This window comes from Oryctolagus cuniculus, chromosome 8, assembly GCF_051225735.1.
Source record: "Oryctolagus cuniculus isolate XC-2025 breed Fujian yellow rabbit chromosome 8, ASM5122573v1, whole genome shotgun sequence".
In the NCBI taxonomy this organism is placed as follows: domain Eukaryota; kingdom Metazoa; phylum Chordata; class Mammalia; order Lagomorpha; family Leporidae; genus Oryctolagus; species Oryctolagus cuniculus.
Genome location: NC_142874.1, coordinates 38,190,928 through 38,210,576, shown reverse-complemented (window position 1 = coordinate 38,210,576; position 19,649 = coordinate 38,190,928). Strand labels below are relative to the sequence as shown.

General features: G+C 40.3%; 1 long non-coding RNA gene and 1 pseudogene across 4 annotated transcripts; one reads left to right on the top strand and one right to left on the bottom strand.

Moving 5' to 3' along the window:
• Nucleotides 1-19,649, bottom strand: part of LOC138843473 (ATP-binding cassette sub-family E member 1-like) — a 1,090,710-nt pseudogene that overhangs the window by 700,988 nt on the left and 370,073 nt on the right.
• Nucleotides 7,201-18,927, top strand: LOC149124979 (uncharacterized). 4 transcript variants are annotated; one of them, XR_016211831.1, is made up of 6 exons: nucleotides 7,362-7,809; nucleotides 11,459-11,537; nucleotides 12,028-12,121; nucleotides 16,193-16,390; nucleotides 18,123-18,251; nucleotides 18,913-18,927. It is a non-coding gene; the product is annotated as an uncharacterized LOC149124979 (long non-coding RNA). The 4 variants fall into 4 exon arrangements; XR_016211829.1 differs by lacking the exons at nucleotides 16,193-16,390; nucleotides 18,123-18,251; nucleotides 18,913-18,927 and adding exons at nucleotides 7,201-7,215; nucleotides 15,136-15,408 and having other exon boundaries at nucleotides 7,548-7,809; XR_016211830.1 differs by lacking the exons at nucleotides 18,123-18,251; nucleotides 18,913-18,927 and having other exon boundaries at nucleotides 7,382-7,809; nucleotides 16,193-16,696.

Below are 19,649 nucleotides of genomic sequence, written 5' to 3'. Positions count from 1 at the left end.
CCTTTTCCTCCCCCTCTCTGTAACTCAGTCTTTCAATTAAATAAAAAAATAAATCTTCAAGAAAAAGAAAAAGAGATATTTAAGATTAACTCCCTAGGAGCCAGCCAAAATAAGCTGTGGGTTGGGAGAGAGGTGGGAATGTCGGAAGGCTAAGAATGGGGACAGAACTAGAATAGGGGAGAATGAGGCAGTAGGATTCCAGTAAGTAGGAAGAGTCCTCAGCAGGCAGAACTTGTGGGCCATTGTTAACCCTTGGATTGCTGTCCAAGGGTTCCTACTGGAAACTGGAACTGGAGCATATTCAGAGAACTGGTCATTCAGAAACAAAATTAAGAACCATGAAAAGAGAAAGAGACATGGCTAGGGACAGACTCTGTATGACCTGAAAGAGATACTGAGAGAGAAGTTGGTCTCCATGATGGTCAGAGACCCAGTGTTGTGCGAGTTCTGGTTCCAGTCCCTTTTTCTTCTTGTAACTGGAGTGTGCTGATGTTTTTGCTATTAGAACTGTCTAACCAACTTCGACATCTACTTCATAAGTCTGTGACCAGAATCTAAAGTGATAATACAATTAAGTACCAAAAATCTTTTCAACTACTGTCCTGAATATCCAAACAGGTCCAGTCCCAGTACTTACAGAACTTGCAGGGCAGCATAGAAAACAGACATTTCAAATTACGATCCCTGAATAGCATGTGTCTTATCTCATGAAGTTCAGGGTTCTGTGGATGCTCTGAGTGCTCTCATTGCAAGAAGTCCTCAGTGAAGAATTAGGATGAAATCTGACAACTAAGGAACACAAGTTAATGTAGAGACAGAGGTAAGGCTTCAAGGAGAGGTAGGGAAAGGTGGAAAATGGCTTAAGGATGAGGAAATAATTATATCAATTGGAGCAATGATGCAAGAAATAAGAGTTCAAGGTTAGAACTGATAGAAAAAACAGGATATGCAGTTATGAAAATCTTGCCCTCGTTGCAGTGGATATTTGGCACAGTGGCTAAAATGCCGCCTGGGATGCTCACGTTTCATATGAGAGTGTCTGGGTCTGAGCCTCGGCTCCACTCCTGGTTCCAGTTTCCTGCTGATGCCCTTGGAATTGGCAGGTGTTGGCTCAAACACTTGGGTTCCTGTTATTCACTTGTGAGATCCAGATTGTGTGTGCCTGGCTCCGAGCTTATACTGGCCCAACCCTGGTTATTGCAGACATTTGGGGAGTGAATCAGGAGATGGGATCTCTCTCTCCCTCTCTCTCATAAATAAATAAATAAATAAATACATAAATACTTGTGCTAAAATCACAACTTTTTAAATTGCTGCTATAACAAATTCCCATAAACACAGCCAAATAAAGGAGCACATAATTCTTACCTTACAGTTTCTATAGTTCAATCATCAAAGAATCCTTGGCTGGGATCTCTCCTCCTACAGTCTTACAAGGTTGGGATGGTCTTCATGCAGAAATGGAATAAGGGAAGAATTCACTTCCAAATTTATTCATATTATTGGCTAAAATTTCTTGTAGCTATAGTACTGAGGGCCCCGGGGCTTCTTGATGACTACCAGATGCCAGCTTGACTCCTGAATGTCACCTCCAGTTTCTAAAAGATGCCTCTTGTGTTTCCACCAATGATCATTTGATTCAACAAGCAAGAAAAGTCTCCACAGTGAATCTGCTAGCAAGACAGCACCTTTGCCGTATTCTACAGTTGAGAAGCAAGTTAAAGGCCTTCCCCCTACCCAGTGAGAAGGGCTTCTACAAAGCTACACATAAGGACATAAGGGAGGCTCCTGGAGTCACCTTAGAAACTTTCCATCACACCTATCAACTCTAATATATTATTTGAACTTTATCATGGGGTTAATGAAATCACTGAATGATTTCAAGCAGATTTATAAGATGATCAAGTTTACATTTTATATAGATGGCATGGAAGGAAATTAATTTAGAAATAGGTTCTCAGGATAAGTGACAGTTACCATCTTCCAGGTGACCCGAACCTGGATCTAGCCAGACTGACAGAAATAAATCAATTCTAGAAATAGCAAAAATATCAATAGGACCTGTGACAGATTACATATGGAGAGTGTGGGAGAGGAAGATTTAGGTAGGATTTTAGGATTTCTAGATAAGGATGGATTGTGATGTCATTTACTGAAATGAGGATGCTGAAGGGGAAGCAGATTTGGGGAAAAGATCCTGAATGTCACTTAGTACATAGAGATTGTGTATGTACTACAGACATTGGGGCATTTCACAGAGAGAGGTTTCAAAGGGAGATCTGGGCTGTGAAGCAAACAAACCAAAATTTAGGGGGATTTTTTGGTAAGAGAGCTGGGTCACAGCCAATCACAATCAGCCTAACTTGAAATAATCACAGGCAAGGAATGGCTCAGACCATGTACATTGTCTACAACCATTCAAACTCTTGCTGTACTTTACTTCGTTCTCAGCCTGGAAATATTCGGTGTTCATGGTACTGGATAAAGTGCTCTGATTTTGACCAAGTCACGAATATTCTTGTCTCAAGTTGTAAAATTTAATTTGTCTCAAGACAAAAGAAAGTCATTTAAGACACTATGGAAATGCACAGTGAAGCAAGGATGTTAGCCAATTGTGAAAATCATATAAAGACAAGCTGGGATCCATCTATTTCTCAATTAAACCATAAACTCCTTAACAGTGGTAACATCACCTCCAAAGCTCAGCACAGGGTTGGGAACACACACAGGTGCTCAGTAAACCTTGGTAAAAAAAATTGTATGATTTGAACAAATGAATGGCCGAGGCATTGAGAAATGAAATACTCATATGCTATTTATTAAATCCATTCACAAATCTTAATTAATTATTGTTTAAAATGTTCTCATGAAGCCAGGACAAAAGGTATTATGAAAATAATAACTATTATTGTAAAAAGTCTACCAGCTTCTTCTATGAACATTTTATCCTGTCTCTTTTTCTTCAGGCCTGAAATTTCTTTTTTAAAATATTTACTTTTTCATTGTTATTTTCAAATTTATTTATAGTAAGCAAAGTATGAGAGTTTATCACTGTTTGTATAAAGGAAGAACTGCCTGTAAACCATGCCTCCATCATTAACTCTTTGACCTCTGAAATACAGATGAGAATTCTCAGGACAAATTAATATGCATACCATTTGGAGGAGCCAAGTAAAATTGTGTAGGCTGTTGTGGCAGTTACTGTGCGCAGAGTCCATTAGCTTCTAGAAAAATATTGGCTTTTCAAGTGGATCCAGGTAGAGAATATTTTTCAAGCCTTCATAATCTTATCTTTCCATGACCTAGAATACACAAATCAAGAAAATAGGTCAGCCCTATCTCACACCGCTACCACCAGAGTCAATTTAATATTCACAACCATACTTAAATGTATTGAAAGCATAGATCTTCTTCAAATTCTCTTGACAACAATATATTTTAGAGCACATGTTTTAAATGTAAAATCGTTTCTACTTTTACATATTTCCAAAGCAACCCAAGGAAACCAAGATAAATATAGGATAATATTAAATGAAGAAAACAAACTTACAATATTTATCACACCATTCATTCATTCATTAATAAACTGCAGTGTCACCTTTGTTTAAATGTTTTAGCTATTCCCTATTTTGTTTTTATTTTGTTTATTTGTTATCTAGATTTGCACATTTCATACCTACTTTTTAATTTCATCGAGAAGCAGAGACAGAGAGAGAGTACTCCTATTTGTTGGTTTGTTCCCTCTTAACAGCAGGGACAGTTCAAGCCCAGAGCCTGGAGCTGAGACTGCAATCAATCTGCTCCACATGAGTGGCAGGAACCCAGTGACTTGAGTCATCACAGCTGTCTCCATGCGTCTGCAATGGCAGGAAGCTGGAGTCAGGAATCAGAATCAACGATTTAACTCAGGGACTCCAATGTGGGTTGTGGGCATCACAGTGATTAGGCTAAATTACCACCAAATATTTCATATCTTTTTATTTTGCCCAAGGTCTTCATCAATCATTATTTTTACCATAACATATGTCTTGGAGATTTAATTATTTTGTATTATTTTTAGTATCCACATATTCATATGTTTATACACACATATGCACCCAGATATAATGCATTTATCAAAATTTTAGTTTATCAATCCCTATTTCTTTAAATACAACAGGTATTTTACTTTTTATTCTTATAAATAATGTCATGATACATAACATCCTTAACTAAATTTTGTAAATATTTTGTAATATTTTCTTGGGATAAAGAAATAGAACCATTAAGCAAGATGCTACACTGTTATTTATATTAACCACCATTTTTGGTGATAATCAATTGCTAGGTTGTTCTCCAACAAATATAAACATTTAAGTTCCCATTTGTGCTGTGTGACATAACCATATTCTAATACTAAAGCAGAGTTGTAGTGCAGCAGGTGGAGCTGTCAGCTGTGATTCCAGCATCCCATATGAGCACCAGCTTGAGTCCTGGCTACTCCACTTTTGATTCAGCTTCCTGCTAATGTGCCTGGGAAAGCAGTGAAAGATAGCCCAAGTGCTTGGGCCTCTGCACCCACATGAGATACTCCTATGGGATTCCAGACTCCTAGCTTTGGCCTGGCCCAGCCCCAGGAAATTGCGGTCATCTGGGGAGTGAACCAATGGATGGGACATCTCTGTCTCTGTCTCTGTCTCTGCCTCTCCCTCTCTTGCTGTTACTCTACTTTTCAAATAAATCTTAGAAAAGGGCGGGGGGACAATCACTAATGCGTTAAACAAAACCAGAATGGAATTATGTGTTAATTTTAATGAAGAACTGTCGCTCCCCCTCTTCGCGGAGGAACGACACAGGACCCTGCGCTGTTCTTTCGTCTGCTCGGCCCTCCCCGGGTTTGCTGCTGGTTCTTCCCAGGTTGGCTACTATCCCTTCCACCTCCGTGGAAGGGCAGTTCCCCCTGGCCACATTCCCCACTTCCGCAGGGGAGCGGCACACCGCCGGCCGGCTTTCTCGGGGGCTGCACAGGTGTTCCTTCAGATGTTCCCCTTAGATGTTCCTGGTGCATGCCGTCTCTCTCCTCCTTTATAGTCCTCTTCCACCAATCCCAACTCGGCTGCCCACACGCCGAGCACGCCGCTCTCCAATCAGGAGCAAGTCCTACAGTTTATTGGTTGAACTGGAGGCAGCTGTGCGGAAGCTGTTTACTTCTCTCCCAGCGCCATATTGTGGGAGAGCAGATGCATAGAACAAGTCTTAATTCCAGTAACTCAGTCCAGTCCGGATTGCTCCCCACAAAGAACAACTTCGCAGAATTGCCTTAGAAAGGAAAAGACAGAGGCAGAAGAGTTTACAGTCTGACTGAATTTGGAGGATGTCTGACTACAATGTGGCCTGACTCAGAAACATAAATTGCTGTGAAGGCTCTCCATCTGGCCAGTACACTGCTGCAATGCACAGGCAGGAAATGACCCAGCATATCAGGCTTTTGTTTATTTTACACAGAGTCCGTGAGACACACGGAGCAGCTACTTTCTGCTCAGTGCACTTCCAGACACGAGGATGTTTCTTAATCCCAAGAGTCTTATTCATTTAAGAGAAAAAATAGGCAACTGAAAAATCCCACATCCACCCCAGGAAACATTCAAGAAGTGAAATCGAGTTTGAACAAGTCAGTATAGGTTTCTGTACTCTGGGCACAAAAGAAAACTTTGGTTTGTTTAAGGAGGAGTATATGAGGAATACATGTGAAGGCTGGGCTAGAGGTTAAAGAATGGATAGGATTGAAAAGTAGTACAATCCAAACAATTTTAGTTCAAAAATGCACATGACACTACTGATCCTCACTAGGGCCCTTTACGGGATGGAAAAATTTCACAGGGCAATCATAGAGGAAGGACGGTGTGGAAAGATTTGATGAGGCCAGATGTGGGGGCACTGGATTCTAGGATACGAACATTCAACTTTAGCTTGGAACCAAAAGTGAATCATCTGAAGGTTTCTGTGCAGGGAAATAAAATAAAAAAGTTATGATTCATCTGTTCCTGTAGGCATGTCTAATTAATATTTATTGAAAACGTACTGGGAACTAATGAAACGTTAGGTAAGAGAATTATACTCTGAAAAGCATCTTTGTATTCAGAAAGCCTATAGTTGAAGCACGATCATGCACTGAGTTATTAACTTGCTTTTTCATGTTGTTTCTGACAGCACATCGGGGAACAAGGGCTCCTCAGGTGGAAGCCCCTTTGCTCTTGCCATGAGCTCTGTCTGAGGGCCTTGTGCTCTAGTAACGATTCCAGTTCTTCGCCTCACAGGACCTATAGCTTAATGTCTTAGTAAGTTTGTGCTGCTGTAACAGCATACCTAAGGCCGGGTAACTTACAGACAACAGAGGTTTATCTTGTCACAGTTCCGGAAGCCGCACTGTTCAGATTTCAGTGGATTCCATATCTGTTAAGGGTTTCTCTCTCAGCTTCAAAAATGGTGCCTCCTGCTGAATCATCACCCACTGGAAGGGGTGCAAAGGGGGCCAGGGCATGGTCCTTGGCCTCTGTTATCAGAGCACTAATCCATTCATGAGGGCAGAACCTTCAGCACTTAATCGCTTCCCCAAAGGCCTCATCTCTGAGTACCACCTCCTTGGGGTTTAAGTTAACAAAATGTGCATTTTTGAGGTGTAGATATCCTCAAACCACAGCCCTCATCAATGGCAGAAGAAGTAATTTATCTGGCAAGACAGGACTGGAGCCCCATCTGAGCTCTGTCTTTGGAGAACAGCCTGTCCCATACCCTGTGCAGTCAGTATGTGATACATCTGCCTGACTCCTGGGGGGCTAAGTATTTCTAAGCCCACTTGGCACACCCTCACAACCACATTCTCCACTTAGCTTTAGCAGCCATGAAGCTGGCCCACAGATTTCTCTATTGCTAATCTGTGACTATCTCTCAGATGAAATCATGAGAAGAAAGTAACTCTTTTTTTTTTTTTTTTTTGACAGGCAGAGTTAGATAGTGAGAGAGAGAGACAGAGAGAAAGATGACAGAGACAAAGATGTTGGTACATCCCCCAAGTGGCCGCTACGGCCAGCATGTTGCAGCTGGTGCGCTGCGCTGATCCGAAGCCAAGAGCCAGGTGCTTCCTCCTGGTCTCCCATGCAGGTGCAGGGCCCAAGCACTTGGGCCATCCTCCACTGCCTTCTCGGGCCACAGCAGAGAGCTGGCCTGGAAGGAAGGGTGAGTGAATCCCACTGCTTTGAAGTGGGCAAGGCTCAAGCTCAGAGGGTAATCATGAGGTTCTTTGTGTCTGGGGGCAGAGACCTTTATTATTGTAGATCTGTGCTCTGCTGCCCTGTGGCACCTGTGTGTATTAGCAACACCTGGCAGAGCTTCTCACAGGCCCTGACTCTCAGCTTAGAATTTCCAGCTTCCACAGCATCTGGTGTGAGAGATGCTGAATTCCTAGAGTTAAGTGGGGTGATCATACATATCAGTGGTCCTGGAGCAGCCCTGGTTTATTTTAAGTGATTCTGACACCATTTTTAGTTGCACTCTTTCTTGCTCTTAAGAGGTCCTAATTTGGAAGATAAATGAAGTAGTTACAACTAACACTCTCCAGATACCAGGCAGAACAGTAACTGATAGAATCAGGATTCTATTAGTGACCAGTGTGGCTAACAGAAAGGAAATGAAGAAACCCATCACTCACACCTTGAGTAAATTGAAGCACCTCTAATGTAATCTGCCAGCGACCCTTCTCAGAGGCTGCAACGGAGAATCTCATCTTGTTCCTTCCCAGGCTTCCAAATCTTCGCCTCCGCAGCCTGCATGGTAAGTCATACTTCCAATTCTTCCAAAATATCAAGGACCAAGTCCTCACTCTGATCCCAGTAGCACCAGAGATCGCTAAGCACTTTTACATTCAATAAATCACATTCATCTCCTTTATTATCGTAGTCTTCCACCACTGTGACCAAACACTTCCTGTTAGCCACACCAGCCTCCTTCATGTTCCTTGACCTGTCAGCCAGGCCCCTGCTTCAGGGGTTTCTCTGCTGTTCTCTCAGATACATGCTTGTCTTGCTCACTGTACTTCCAGGTTCTGCTCTGGTGTCACCTGCTCACTGAGCCTTGGCACAGCAACTCTAGGAAAGAGCAGCCACATTGCCCCTCCTCTCACTCAACTCCATCCATTGTGTCTATTTATGCTCTATTTTTCCCCTTAGCTCTGGATAATTACTGATATATAATAGCTTCTGTATTTGATTACTGTATTTTCTCTATATAGGGTAATCTTCAAGAGATGAGAGACTTGTTTTGGAAGCTATATTCCCAGATCAGTCAATAGTGCTCAGCACATAGTTGGCATTGTGTGCTCAGTTAAAGGAAAAAAAAATGGTTAATGGAGTTATGGACACACAGTCCCTGAGAAGAGTGACAAGGAAAACTGCTAGAGAGCTACAGGTCTCACTCACAACACAACACACTATACTTTGTATCTTTGTAGTTTTTCTTATTTTAACTTCACTGTAACTTGAAAATATTCTTCAGCGGTGCTTGGAATGATGACTTTATTTACCTTATCTTGAGAATCCTCTTTGTAGGTCCATTTTTGTAAACGTCATATTTCTAAAGGAAGAAAAAAAGATCAGATATGGAAAATTAATGCTTTTACCTGATTTCCTAGGCACCAGTCATTTTTGGCATGATATTGCTGTATCTTGAATGTACTCTAAAATGCCTTACAAACTTCCTGAGAAAGTTGAGTTTTTTAGGGACAATTGAAATTCAGTCCTTCTGAAACAACAACAAAAGTATCTGTTGTAATTTCAATTCATGTCAGTGTGAGTTAGAATGTCTTCACTGAATCCAGGCTAAGAATTTAGCTGATTCTACAGACACCCATGTGGTTTGATTCTAATCAACACACTCTGGACAAGCTACTTTCTATTGTTGCAAATCCTTATTTAGTGGAGGATTAAGCCTGTGATTATAAAGTAAATTGAAAAGATGTTATCACAAAAATTAACTGGAAAAAAAAAGAAAGGAAGGAGGAGGGAAGGAGGGAGAGCAGGTGGGAAGGGTCATTATGTGCTTAAAATTTTATATGTGAAATACTTGAAATCTTTTCCCTTTGTATAAATAAATAAATAAGATATAAGAAAACTTAATAAGATATCAAGAAGAGGGCAGAGAAGTTCCTAAAGCCCACAATTGTCAAGATTTAAGACACTTTCATGGAGTAAATCAATGATCTTGACATGAAGCATTGTCCACAGATGGCCCAGGGTCTTTGCAATATCTTAAACACAGTGCATTCACAATTTTGCTTTTTGTCCCTGGGTAGGTTGTGTCAGTCAAATCATCGTTTGCCTGCTTGTTGAATAAGCTTAACAACAGAGATACTACCTTTTTCTGCTTCCAAAGCCCAAGCTTGGTGAAATGCAACCAGCAACTAGGCCTGAGGACTTCAGGGTGTCCCAGATACTTGGGGCAACCATCTGGTTATTTGCCAACATTAGATAGCATGCAAGTTTTTCTGCTACAACTTGTTTTATTTTTTTAAAGATTTATTTATTTTTATTTGAAAGTCAGAGTTATACAGAGAGAGGAGTGGCAGAGAGAGAGAGGTATTCCATCCACTGGCTCACTCCCCAATTGGCTGCAACGGCTGGAGCTGCGCTGATCCGAAGCCAGGAGTCAGGAGCTTCTTCTGGGTCTCCCACATGGGTGCAGGGGCCCAAGGACTTGAGCCACCTTCTACTGCTTTCCCAGGCCATAGCAGAGAGCTGGATCAGAAGAGGAGCAGCCGAGTCTCTAACCGGCACCCGTACTGGATGCCAGCACTTCAGGCCAGGGTGTTAACCCACTGAGCCACAGCACCGGCCCCCCAACTTGTGTTTTATGATAGGCTATCAACTGGACATAAGAAATGGCTAATGAGGGGTAAAATACCTAGTCAACACTTGTAGCTTAAGTAATACTATAGTCCAGTTCTGGAAAAATGCTGTTGCTGCTATTTATAAACACTATTTAACTTTGTCTTTCACAAATTCTGGCAAAGGTTTAATATTTTGTTTTGATTTTGGACAAACAAGGAGCAAACTTTCTCATCACTAGGTCAAAGACACTCATGCCAAATAAGATGTAATTATCAATGATTTGATGTAATTATCGGTATCTTGCCTTAGAATTGAAACAAGTTTTAAACTAACTTGACTATACTCACATACGTTTTTAGAGGTTTTGTGTTAAGGGTGCATCCCAAATGATAGCTTGGTAGGTAATCTCCTTTAGTCCTACTTTGAGTGGCAGCCATCATAACGCACTGCTCCGCTTTCCTCCTGCAAGGAGTAGAATTTGATTAATGGCTCCATCTGCCATCTCCCTGGACTGCTTCCATGCTTGCTCCCAACTATGACTGCGTATGGGGAGAATACTCAGACAGGTCTGTTCTGGTAAGACAGGCACTCTTCTAACGGGCACTTTTGGCTCAGAGCCTCCGGTTGTCTTCATCAAACATTTGGCACTGCACTGTCATTCACCATCCTTTCTTCTCAGCCCTGTCCCCTTCCCCTTCTTCCACAGATGTAGACTTGCATCCCAGTTGAAGGATCTTGGACCTTCTCTTTCTCCCTTTCCCAATAAATGGCTGGCATCTCTACTGCTACCTTGGTGTCTGCCTCTCAGCCATCCTAAATGAACATGCCATCCAAACGTACACAGCACTCTCACTAGAAGTTTCTTTTGTTCATTGAAAGAGTATGTATTAACTATCTACCTATGCCAGGAATATTATCGGTGGAGATACAAGGTGTTACATTGACAGCGAATATATACAAGAGATCTTCAGAAAGTTAATGGAAAACTCCCATTATATGAACATTATGCAAAAATTTCAAAAGTGTTGAAAATAAATTTATCTTTTAATTCCTTTCTGAAGTTCCCTCATAAGAAATTGATCCAATTCTTCTCCCAGGCAGAGAAATTGGGCAGATGCCTTATTTCAGCCTTGCCTTCCCAGTTTCATCTGTCTCCTTCTGCACACCTGTGTTTGTACCAGATCAGATCCCCATGACTTCTTGCATAGCAGAGTCTTCCTATCTGCACAACTTTGTAATACCCAGTAATCTGACTTACCATCAAACATGACTTACTGTTTTGTAGCACATAAGCCAGTAGTACTCATATTTTTCAACAATTATTTCTTAAGAAAAAGTCTCCCACCCTATTTCTAGAATTTCCTTTATCCTTGACATGAGATTTTTATAAAGTTATCTCTGACTTAAACTGAGCACTAATCTGAGGCATTTATAAGTACTTTCCTCTATTTTAAGTGCTGAGTCCTGCTTTGTCTCTTATCTTCCTTGGTTAGCACTCTTTCTTAAACAAACATTTGTGGTAGGGAATACTTAAGTTTGGACTAATATACAGTTACCTTGTCTTTTATCCTGTGTGATAATCTTTACTTTGGCCCTAGGAAAAATACTGGTCTTGGAGTCAGAAGAATTCTTTCAAATCTAGATTCTACTTTTTACTGACTATATGAATTCAGGCCAGTAAGTATGCATTACTTGCAAATACTCTGCACTGTGATAATTATTTGAGATAATTACAATAAAAATGACAATCTTTGTTTTCAAGGAACTCACACTTTTAAGGCATTTTGGCTTCAATTTCTTCAAGGGATTATAATGATGTGTTCAATCTAAATTTTTTACTTATTTAGTAACCATTTAACAATTGTGTTATAATATGCTTAATTACAATAACACATTAATGAAATAACCTGACATTTATAAGTGCTGAATAAATATTTGTTGTGAATTTGGTGTGCATACCTTCTTAATGTTCTAATGACATAAAGAATAGTATTTAAAGTAATGAGACAATCATCTTCTCAGGCTTAAATATCCCTCAAATATTATTTTCAAGCATATATATATATATATATATATGTAGGTGAAGCAGTCGATTTTCTGGTTGGATGGTCTAAATAAATTGCATGAAACTTCTGTTTCTCAATATGGCTATTTCTGTGTCTTCCAGTAATAAATGTTTTTGAAAAGTCTTCTCAACTTCTGATCTCTACTGATGAGAAGGGGAGTAATGTCCAGGAAAATGCTGGGAGCACTTGTTGAAGGTCAGCCTCCTGCCAGAGCAGTCTGTCACTCTGTATTATCCATCAATTTGTCTACAGACATATGTATGAGCCACACACATTCACACACCGTACATGTAAACAATAATCAGAAAGATGCCTAGAGAATTAAGGAAAGATAATTTTTCATTTAGAGTATACTTGTACAGATACTTGACTTGGGCTGACTTCTGCTAAGAAAAGAACTTTAAATATATTCAAGTGAGTGTTATTTAAAATAGCACCTAAATGCATTCCCTTAGTATTGTGTTTTTCTCAGCATAATAATAAATCTGTCATCTTAATCTGCCTTACTCTATGATTAATTACAATGCAGCTATTAGGTTAACAATGATGTTGCTAAATAAGGGGCACTAATTTACACCTAAGATTAAATGTTAAGGAAAATTATATCTTCCTTTAAGAAAATTATTGAAATATAAATATAGTACACTAATGTATGACAGTACCTTTTAGAGAACACTAAGAGAACCGTTTTTAAATAGAAAGAGAGCAGTGAGGACACATAGACCAAAAAATCCAGGATGTTATAAGATATATGAATAAAATGTAAAATAATGTGAATGCAGAGAATTCTCAATAATTAAATAGGTTAAGAGGAACTTCAAGAGGTCCTGTTAGTTTAGAATTCTGGCATGTTTCAGATTCAATGCAAGTCCATGAATTACTGGAGAAATTCAGAAGCTTCAGAGAAGGCAGAAAAAGGCAACTGTGTGTGAAGCAGTGTCTCTCATTTAGACTTTCTCCACTATTAAAAATATTATTCTTTGAGAAGCAGCGAGAGAGAGGAGAGACAGGCAGACAGACAAAGACAGAGAAGGAATTCATCTGCTGGTTCGCTCCACAAATGCCTGCAATGACCAGGGCTGAGCCAGAGCAGAGCTGGGAGCCCACAGCACAGTCCTGGTCTCCCAGATGCCTGGCAGGAACCCAGCGGCTTGAGCCATCCCTGCTGCCTCTCAGGAGCTACATCAGCAGGAAGTCGGAGTCAAGAGGCAGAGACAGGCATTGAACCCCGGCATTCTGCTGTGAGCATCTTCATTTCTAGGCTAAGTTTCTGTCTCATCCTTCACCCTTTTATTAGATAACTGAAAACATTTATTTGGCTAATTGTTGGCATTTGGAAACCAATTTGTTCACCAAGTGTCATTAACCTTTGTCTAAATCAGAGGTTGGTTGGCGAACTAACTAGAGGCCTCCTTAATACTTTTGACTTTATTGGCAGACAGCTTCTGTCACAGCCACTCTGCTCCCCTGTTGTAGAGAAAATGCAGCTTTAGTCAACACAAGCAGGTGGATGTGAATGTGTTCCAGGGAAACTTTGATCACAGGAGGAGTACTTGACCACTGCTCTAAATACCAAAAAGTATACATTAAAAGTTATGCTAACTCCTTAGTGCTATTGTTACTTTCTCAGTGGAATTCCTGTGTTGGAGAGACTTAGAGTTTTAGGTTTTTGTTTGTTTGTTTTCTTGACAGGCAGAGTTAGACAGTGAGAGAGAGAGAGAGACAGAGAGAAAGGTCTTCCTTTTGTTGGTTCATTCCCCAAATGGCCGCTACAGCCAGTGCGCTGCGCCGATCCGAAGCCAGGAGCCAGGTGCTTCTCCTCGTCTCCCATGCGGGTGCAGGGCCCAAGCACTTGGGCCATCCTCCACTGCCTTCCCGGGCTACAGCAGGGAGCTGGACTGGAAGAGGAGCAACCAGGACAGAAGCTGGTGCTCCTACCAGGACTAGAACCCGGGGTGCTGACGCCACAGGCGGAGGATTAGCCTAGTGAGCTGCCGTGCCGGCCAGAGTTTTAGGTTTTTAAACTGAATTTCGAATAAGTTAGAAAAGGTGGTCTCTTCCTTACTTTAGATGTCATCACTCTTGTATATAGTCCTTAAATTCAGACCAATATTTATTTAATAATTAGTATAGACTGATGACTATCCTTGATTTACTATACATTGAAGCGTCCCTGACACTGATGCTAATTCAGTGAACAAGAGTCAGACGCCTGCCTCCTGCTACATATGTCCCAGTGATGGAGAGACTCATAATATAGGTGAACATAACATATATATAAATTACACAGTATTTTTCATAGTGGTCTATGCTTTGGAGAAAGAATGAAAGTAAGGGTGGACAGTGAAGACAGGAGGAATAGGTGGGGGGAGGGTGGCAGTTTTTTTAAAAATTGTAATTAACTAATTTACTTATTTGGAAGTTAGAGTTACAGAGAAAGAGGAAGAGAGAGAGAGAGAGAGAGAGAGAGAGAGAGAGATCTTCCATCTGCTGGCTCACTCTACAGATGGCCACATCAGCCAGGGCAGGGCCAGGCTGAAGCTAGGAGCCAGGAGCATCTTCCAGGTCTCCCACCTGGGTGGCAGGATCCCAAACACTTGGCCATCTTCTGCTGCTTTTCCCAAGCCATTAACAAGGAGCTGGATCAGAAATGGAGCAGCTGGGGCATGAACTGGCACTCACATGGGAAGCCCATGTCATAGGCAGTGGATCTACCTGCTATGCCGTAGTGCCTGTCCCAGTAGTTTGCTTGATCAACAGGACAAACAGGGCAGATTTCACTGTGAAGGTGACTTTGGACATACTGGTAGGAGACCAGGGAGTTCTACACGCAGATGTCTTGAAGGATCATCCAGGTGGAGGAAAAATTAGAGGAAAGACCTGTGCCTGTGTGATCTGTGAACAGATGGAGCCAGTGTGGCCAGAACTCAGTGAGGGGTCAGTGAGGAGGATAGGAAGACAGAAATCAGGAGTTAGATCAGAGGCAGAGGTAGGAGTAAGGCCTTGAGAACCACTGCAAGGATTTCACATTTGCTTTGAAATAAATGGGCAGGAGGTCTGTGTGTGAGTTGGAGGGGTGGGGTGTTGGCCCCTGTAAGGCTTTAAGCAGAGAGGTCATGCAAACTGATTTATATCATCAGAGAGACAGCTTGGGGCCAGCATTGTGGTGCAACAGGTTAAATCATCGCTGTGTGTCCTTTACCCCGCAGGAATGCTGATTCCAGTCCCAGCTGCTCCGCTTCCTAGCCAGCTCCCTGCTGAGGTGCCTGGGAGGGCACAGGGGGACAACGGCCCAAAGCTTGAGCCTGTGCCATCCACATGGGAGACCAGGATGGATTTCCTGGCTCCTGGCTTCAGGCTGGCCTTGACCTGGCTGTTGAGATGATTTGCGGACTGAATCAGTGGATAGAAGCAACCTCTCCCTCTCTCTCTCCCTTTCTTCTCTCTCTCTGTCAATCTGCCTTTCAAATAAATATTTTTTTAAAAAAAAGATGACTTTTGTTTTATGGCTTTGGCCACTAACCTGGAAGCAAAACATGGCAGAGGCTCCCAGTGCATAGTGACAGGCAGCGTCCCTGGGGTTGGAGGAAGCCAGGGAGTACAACACACTCGGGGTGCCTGCGCCGTACCCTTTGGATGGGTGAAGTCCATTCTGGCTTTTCTTTTTCCCCCAGAAGTATTTCTCAGAGATCTCCAGGAATGGAGTCTTCACCTTTTTTCTGGGAATATACTTTTGCTGCAGGGACATAGGATGTTTGAGGAAAAGGTTGCCTGGTGATTCACCACTTCTCGGTCTGAGTAAACCCAGGCACACATTTTTTAAAACACACACAAAGATATCTTTGGGAAATGTATTCGGTAGCAGATCCCAGCATCCACAGTCTTCACTTACACAGATCACTTTATTTAATTTGTGCTTACTGGTAATGTGAAGTAATCAGAGTTCATATCCTTGTGAAAATTCTCCCCTGAAGGCCAATTCATTTGTAATAAAAACCACATTTTGAGCAGTGGAAGAGTGCAGCTGCTGGCACTGCTAAGATATTCTCATCTTCCCAAGCTCATTTCAGCTTTCCAAGCATTGCGTATTGTTATGAAAGAAATGTTTGCTAAATTCAGGCTTAATGGAACATGAAGCCAGTCATATGCAAGCATCGACTTATTCCTCTGCTGTCTGCGAAGTTGTGATCAAGAAAACACTTCTGCTCATTAGAGAGTTGATCAGACACAGTGCTTAGCTATTAACATTTCTCTGTTCACATGAAGCTTGCTCAGATGAAAGAGCAAAACCAACAGATTGGAAGAACTCAGCTGGGGAAACATTGTCCTAAGCATGACGCCCTCTAAGATACACAACAAACTGACTTCAAACCCATCCAGCTTTAACACCGGTTGTAGCACGTTTTAAGTCTTTTTGTGGGTATGAGATCACTTGATGCTGATGTATCAGAATCTTCATTCTATGTAAGTGTCATTCCCCTAATGTGCATGTCCTTTATGTTTTATAGAAAATCTACAGTTTCATGATTTTTCTTTATCCCCTCAGTAAATGTACACTGGAACAGAATTTAATTGATTCCATATGGAGAGTCTTCTCTGCTTTGATTTTCTTAGATGTTTTAGCAAAATAGTATTAGGTAATTTACAACATCAAGACAAACTCAAATGTCAGAACTTTCCCCCAGGATTCTCATCTCTGTATTTGCCTACATTCTCACTACCCCTTTCTGCTTGTTCTTTGTCCATTGTCATATTGGGTCTTATGCGTAATAAAACATTTAAAAGTTTATTGCTGATTTGACTAAGAATATCTATGCTGAACTTCACTGTGTGGTTTTAGAGTGATAGCTACTGAATTCAGCTTAAACTTCAGATAATTATCAGGATCTTTTTAAAGCAGTTTTGGTTTTTTTGGAACATGTCAAATACCCTTACGTGTTGGGTATCTGACTGTTTATTTTTTAGTCATTAAGAAGCATGTTTTAATAATATGTGGAGTTATACTCAACAAGGAAGCACATTAGTTCTTTTTTTCTTTTTGCCTACAGATTATGAACATACCATAACTTAAATGAACAGAAAACAACATATTTTTGACAGCAAAAATTTAAGTGCTTTTGCTTATCATGTATTATAACAAATTAGTGTTCCATTGCAAGATTTACCTGTAAGATGCCTAGCAACAAACATTAGAAAATATTTCTATTTGGAGTAACTGTTTAAAATTACTTTATTTAATATAATTCATAAAAGGAAAATTAAAAAATTACTTAAGAAAAGTGTTCATTTTATGTAGTTCTCATTTCATATTACCAATAGTTCTAGTCATTGACTAAAGAAATCTCAAACTTGAATAAAAAAAAGGGGGGAAGCGTAATACCTTGCTGAATGTGGTTCTGGCTTAAAATAATGGTTTCTTTAGATTCATGGGTAGGCTTTTAGTTAGTTTGACTGAAATTTGTGTCCAAGAATCTGCCTTTAGTCTTTTCCTTCTTATTTTTTAAAATTAATTATCATAAAGAAAACAGATTTCATGCATTTCACAGATACGACTCTAAGAATAGAACACTACTTTCCTCCTTCCCCCTTGCTTCTTTCCTTCCCTCCCCCCTTTCTTTCTATTAATTTTTTGTGATAACATGCTTTCAATGTACCTTATAATCACCTGTTCCACACGAGTATGGAACAAGGGTTACAATGATCCACTCACAATGCCCATTTCACTCAGGTACATTGAGTGTTTGCATTGATCATTGCAGCAGGCTTTCTTGCTCCTTGCTCCTGTAACACTCACTACCTCCACTGTGCATGTGAATGGCAGGGACTCCCTGTAGGAAACAGATGGCACTCTCAAACTGGTTAACTGAGGAGCAAGTGTTCAATAAGAGCTTTGTAAAAGATGAGAATAGGGCTTAAGGAAAGCAACTGGGGTGATGTGATCCAGAGAGAGCCATTACTATTCTAATTCTTGAAGGGTCAAGGTGAAGGAACTATTGTTAGCTGGATTCAGAGGGTGAGTGCTGGTTGGAGAAGGCAACATGGAAGTCTTGTGCATTGGTTGAGGATACAACTCACTCAAAGCAATCCCTAAAAGAGGGAACCAAGGAAACAAATACCATGACCTTATGCAGCTCTCCAGTTTTCCACATTTATTGAATCCAGAGTTTAAGGGAACATTTTGAAGCATTCCTTATAGGTCAGTCTCCAGGACACAAAGCGCGGTGGAGAGGATGGAGAATGGATCTCAAGAGAGAGGTGGGCATTTTACAGCACAGCTTCCAAATCAAGTTCACTGTCCACTTGGATAGTGCACAGAAATATTCAGGTAAGCTAAATGGCCCACTGGGTATTACTAGAAGGGGTTCCAATGGAAATCTTTGTAGTAGCAAACTCTACTTATATTTCTTTCAATAGGCTTGTTTAAACTTAGGTGAGAATCACATTATGAGTAATCAATTTCTGTTGTCATCCCTTCCAATATATCTGGATTAGCATGCTGCTGCTAATGCGCTTTTTAAATTTTAAGTGATGAGTTGGCAGCTAGCCTTCATTTAGTGAACTCCTTATTCGTTGACAGAGGTTCAAGCATGAGCTTGAAAGGAATCAATATACAAAAGAAGCTTTAGCTGCCAACTGCTACAACCACAGGCACTGTTCAAATTTAACCCTATTTCACAAAACAGTAGACTTCAGACTATCATTAAATTTTAAAACCCCTTTGAGGTTTTTAAAATTAATCTTTCGGCAAAAGCTTTAATTCGTGTTGTCTAAAAACTAAGCTATTCAGGGCAGCTCCATTGGTGTCAAACATTTGTATAGTTCACCAGAGACAGGTAGACTCTTTATACTAAATATCACGGAGTGCCATTCTGTGCCAAATAATTTTATTGTCCTAAGGGATCATCTATTCCAACAGCTGCAAGCACTTGACATATAGGCAGGTGCTTAGTTTGACTATACACATTTTTGTTTTTGTTTTTGACCAGAGTCTCTTCAGATATGAACTCTCAACTTCAATACCATCTCTACCTAACTAGCATCTCCTGGAATTTAAGTTTGTGACTTGTGAATATCACTGGAAATTCTAGTCCTGCATATAAATACAGAAAAGAGGGAGAACATCTTTGGTCAGTCAGGACTAACATTGTTTTCTGGTATAAATTTTAATATTGCATATAGAGTGAACTAATCGGGATTCATTAATTAAATATGTCAGCCATAATAACTTGCATATTTAGTTTATTGTTTTTATTGTATTAAATTTAGGACTTTTTTGCATTTTATTATGTTGTCAAGAATATTTCAAGAAGTTCATGGAAAGTTTAAAAGATAATATACATTTTCTGTGAATGATTTTTTAAAGACCATTGTATAACTTAGCCTTAAATTTAAAAACTTGAGATTATAAAGTAAATTGAAAGTATGTCATTATAAAAATTAGAGGAAAACTATGAAAGGAAAGAAAAGGAAGGATGGGAGTAAGGGAGGGAAGGAGGGAGAGTAGGATGGGAAGTATCATTATACTCTTAAAACTATATATATCAAATATTTGAAATGTGATCCCTTTATATAAATAATTTAAAAAATAATTTACAAAATTAAATATATAAATTAGCTTATATATATAAAACAATAATTTTAAGCTTTTTTATTATTTATGATAAAGAAGGGGAGAGAGAAGGAGGGAGAGAGAGAGAGAGACAGGCAAAAGAAAGTTCCCATT